A 5,179-nucleotide genomic window follows, 5' to 3' on the forward strand; every position below is an offset into this window, starting at 1 on the left:
AGTTATTTCCTCTATATTGTTAACTGCAATATCATTAAACATATTTATTGCTACTCTATAAATAAATTTCATATTCTTATTACCCTTTATTTCTACTCTATTTTCTCTTTTCTACCTCTCTTATTGTTGCTATATTATCAATTCCTTGCTTAGTAAAAAAGAGAAAGAACAGAAAACTGTATTTTACATTTTCTTTTCAGTCTTATTTTATGTTTTGAAATCTGAAAACAAGAACAAACAATTAAGTTTCATCTGATTAGAATTTAATTATAATTCTTTTTTTTTTTAAATAATATATTAAAGAAATTTTAGTGTACTAAAAATATTAACATATAACTGAATTTAGAAAATTATTTTCAAGTAACAAAAAAAAAACAAAAATTATAATTAATTTAGCCATATTCTTTCAGTTCTTACACACGGCGTCTATTATGTCTATCTTTCTCCATCCAAATGTTGGTTGCATAGAATCATTACTTGATACTGCTGCCAGCCTTAGCTCACCCAACAAGAAATGGCGCTCAGCCTTTAATAAAATCTACTGTGTCAGAACTCTTCTGTCTCCACCCAAGAAAACTACCGCCAAAACAACTTCCCGCTGTCCCTCTTATGCTGTTTTAAGTATTTATGCGGGTACATCCGATAATCAACTTGTTCAGGAGACCAATCCTGACCAATTTCGAAAGTTTGTGGAGACTAATGGCATAGCTACTGCTCTTCAAACGGATAATGATGGTGGAATTTGCTCCAGCCCAAGTGACGAAGATGTTGCAACCGAAAAAATCAATAATAAGGTTTCGCGCTCTCCGTCTTATACTGTTCTGAGTGTTTACAATGGTAAACTAGAAAATGATTTCTTCAAGATTGATCCCAAAAGCCTCACTAACCTAGTGAAAGAGAAAAATCTAGACCAACTTCAACAGTTAGATGGCATTCATGGTGTAGCTTTTGCTCTTAAAACAGACAGCGAAGGTGGAATCTGCAGCAGCGAGGAAGATATTGCTCGCCGACATGAAGCATAAGGTTCAAACACGTATAAGAAACCGCCATCGAAGAGCTTCTTCCATTTTGTCGTTGAAGCTTTTAAAGACCTTACCATATGGATTCTTTTAGGCTGTGCAGCACTTTCTCTTGCTTTTGGCATAAAAGAACATGGTCCGAAAGAAGGTTGGTATGACGGTGGAAGCATTTTTGTAGCTGTCTTTCTTGTCATCGCTGTCTCAACTGTAAGTAATTACAGGCAAAATCGACAATTTGAAAAGTTATCAAAAGTCAGCAACAATATCCAAATTGAAGTCGTTAGAAATGGTCGTCGCCAAAAAATATCAATTTTTGAAATTGTTGTTGGAGATGTAATTTGCTTGAAAATTTGAGACCAAGTTCCTGCTGATGGATTGTTCCTTGATGGGCATTCCTTACAAGTTGACGAGTCAAGCATGACAGGGGAGAGTGATCATGTGGAGGTAAACAGCTGCCAGAATCCGTTCTTGTTTTCTGGCGCCAAAGTGGTTGATGGGTATGCTCGTATGCTTGCAACATCAGTCGGCATGAACACAACATGGGGCCAAATGATGAGCCAAATCAGTCGTGACACCGGTGAACAGACACCTCTACAAGCTCGACTTAACAAGCTAACTTCATCGATAGGTATGGTTGGATTAACAGTTGCTTTCTTAGTTCTTGTAGTCTTGTTGGTTCGCTACTTCACAGGAAATACAACAGACAGCAATGGAAACCGAGAGTTTAATGGTAGCAAGACAAAGGTTGACGACATAATGAATGCTGTTGTGGCGATCGTGGCTGCTGCGGTAACTATTGTAGTTGTTGCTATCCCCGAAGGTCTGCCGTTGGCTGTTACACTTACTCTTGCGTATTCAATGAAGAGAATGATGGCTGATCAAGCAATGGTGAGAAAGCTTCTTGCCTGTGAGACAATGGGTTCTGCAACAGTCATTTGTACTGATAAAACTGGCACTCTCACTCTAAACCAGATGAAGGTGACAAGGTTTTGGCTTGGCCCAGAACTTATAGAAGAAGGTGCTGCTTCTTCAATATGTCGATGGGTCGTTGAATTGATCCAACAAGGGGTTGCTCTGAATACGACTGATTGTGTTTACAGAGCAACTTCAGGAGCTCAATGTGAGTTCTCTGGCAGTCCCACAGAAAAGGCTATTCTCTATTGGGCTGTGCACGAATTTGACATGGATATGGAAGAAATGAAGCAGAGTTGGACTATTCTCCAAGTCGAAGCCTTCAATTCGGAAAAGAAAAGGAGTGGGGTTATGATAAGGAAGAAGACAGACAACACAATCCATGTGCACTGGAAAGGAGCAGCAGAGATGATTCTAGCTATGTGTTCAAGTTTCTATGATGCTACGGGAAAATTGGAATTTCTGGATCATGGCGCAAGGGAGCAATTTGAGCAAATTATTCAAGATATGGCAGCTAACAGTCTTCGATGCATTGCTTTTGCGCATAAACAAGTGTCAGTGGAAAAGCATGAAGATGTAAAAGATCTACAAAAGCTAAATGAAGACAGCAAGCTGTGCAAGATTGCCAGTATGCTGGAGTAAACATCAAAATGATAACTGGTGATAATGTTTTTACTGCAAAAGCCATAGCCATTGAATGTGGAATATTGACGCCAAATCAGGACATGTCCACTGCTGTGGTAGAAGGAGAGAAATTTAGAAACTACACACAGAAAGAGAGAATGGAGAAAGTTGACAAAATATGTGTGATGGCAAGATCTTCTCCTTTTGATAAATTGCTCATGGTACAATGCCTGAAACAGAAAGGTCATGTAGTTGCAGTCACCGGGGATGGCACAAACGATGCACTAGCTCTGAAGGAAGCAAATATAGGACTTTCTATGGGAATTCAAGGCACTGAAGTGGCCAAGGAGAGCTCAGATATTGTCATCATGGATGATAATTTTGGTTCAGTAGCCACGGTTTTGAGATGGGGAAGATGTGTCTATACCAATATCCAGACATTTATTCAGTTCAAGCTTACGGTAAATGTCGCTGCTCTTGTGATAAACTTTGTGGCAGCAGTTTCTGCAGGTGAAGTACCTCTAACAGCAGTCCAATTGTTGTGGGTGAATTTGATCATGGACACATTAGGTGCCCTAGCTCTGGCTACAGAGCGGCCCACGGAGGAGCTCATGGATAAACCACCTGTGGGTCGTACCGAGCCGCTTATCACCAATGTTATGTGGAGAAATATTCTAGGTCAAGCTTTTTATCAGATAGCCATCCTGTTGACCTTACAGTTCAGAGGTGAATCAATTTTTGGTGTTAATGAGAAGGTGAAGGATACCTTGATCTTCAACACATTTGTCCTTTGCCAAGTCTTACAGTGAATTCAACACGAGAAAGCTTGAAAAGAAAAATGTCTTTCAAGGGATACATAAGAGCATATTGTTTTTGGGAATTATTGGGATAACCATTGTTCTTCAAGTGTTGATGGTGGAATTTCTGAAGAAGTTTGCAGATACAGAGAGGCTAAACTGGGGCCAATCGGGTGCATGTATTGGTATTGCTACTGCCTCTTGATCGATTGGTTGGGTACTCAAGTGGATACCTGTGCCAAACAAACAAATTTTCAGCTATCTCAAATGGAAGAAGTAGATATTTAAAATCCAGGCATAGCAACAATTATTTGATTTGTTAAAAAAACCTACATTCATTGTATTCTTTAAGTTTAATCACTTTGTAGTTCAATAATTAACATATACGTTTTATATATATATATATATATTGGGAATTGAATTTTTTTCTTGGTAATTTTTATATTTTTGGGTATTAATCTCATCTTAGTTAAAGGTAATCAGAAATTTCAAAGAATAAACTTGGTTGCCTTCTTTTGTTTATCTTTGTTATTGACTTCGTCCCCATGTGCTATATTAGCTAACAAGAACAACAGTTTACCATGTTGTATTGCGTTTTAAAGAAAAGGCTGATTATATGAGTAAAGATACATGGCTCTTTTCCAATTCTCAGCTGCTAAGTCTTTCATTGTCTATTGTTAATTTGGGGGCAAGAAACGTGAAAATGAAGAATACTCTTATTCAATCAATGAGAAGTCTGTTACATTGTTGCTTATATACAAAGAAATAATACACAGTTGTTTAACTAATTTCTTCTAACTACCTTAACTAACTTACAGCTCAGCATAACTAATTTCTAACTAACTAAGTTTTCTTCTATATACCAACTTGATCCTTAACACTCCCCCTCAAGTTGGCATCTTATGTATATCTTTCAAGCATAACTTGGACAAAAGTTTTTCATGTTGTAGCCTTCCCAACCCTTTCGTCATCACATCTGCCAATTGTTCTCCAGTTGGTATATATTTTGCAATGATCAAACCACTTTGAATTTTCTCTCTTATAAAATGACAATCTATCTCTATGTGTTTTGTTCTCTCATGATACATGGGATTTGCCGCAATCTGCAATGCTGACTTATTATCACAGTAGAGCAATGCCGGTAATTTGGCTTCATCATCAAGCTCTTTAAGCAAGCCTGTTAACCAAACTAACTCTGCAACAGCTACAACCATGCTTCTATATTCTGCTTCTACAGATGATCTTGCCACAGTATTTTGTTTCTTTGATTTCCAAGACAGAAGAGAATCTCCCATCTTGATGCAGTATCCTGATGCTGATTTTCTACTGACAGCACAAGCTGCCCAATCTGAGTCACAAAAGGCAATTAACTCTTTTGTACTTTTTGCGGACATGAACAACCCAAGTGCTGGTTCCTTTTTCACATATCTTATAACCCTCAATGCTGCTTCCATATGTGATTGTTTAGGAGTCTACATGTGCTGACTTAAAGTCTGGACAGCGAATGAAATGTCTGGCCTGGTCATGGTTAGATATAACAATCTTCCCACCATCCTCCTGAATACACTAGGATCTGACAACAACTCATCCTTTTCAACCGGTGGGAACTTTTGATCATACTCATATGAAGTCAGTTTTAGATTTTGTTCAAGAGGAGTGTCAGCAGGTTTTGCAGCAGACAATCTAGCCTCCGAAATGAGTTCTAGTGCATATTTTCTCTAGTTTAAAACAATTCCTTCAAAGGACCTAGCAACTTCAATTCCAAGAAAAAATTTAAGGTGACCAAGGTCTTTCATTTTGAAATTATCCTGCAATATGAACTTCAAC

The 5,179-nt window shown here is 38.0% G+C and overlaps 1 pseudogene; it reads left to right on the forward strand.

The window, feature by feature from the left end:
- The first annotated feature begins 431 nt into the window (after positions 1-431).
- LOC116143143 lies at positions 432-3,632 on the forward strand (annotated as a pseudogene).
- Positions 3,633-5,179: the final 1,547 nt, after the last annotated feature.

The sequence above is a fragment of the Pistacia vera genome, unplaced genomic scaffold (assembly GCF_008641045.1).
Source record: "Pistacia vera cultivar Batoury unplaced genomic scaffold, PisVer_v2 Contig426, whole genome shotgun sequence".
Lineage (NCBI taxonomy): Eukaryota > Viridiplantae > Streptophyta > Magnoliopsida > Sapindales > Anacardiaceae > Pistacia > Pistacia vera.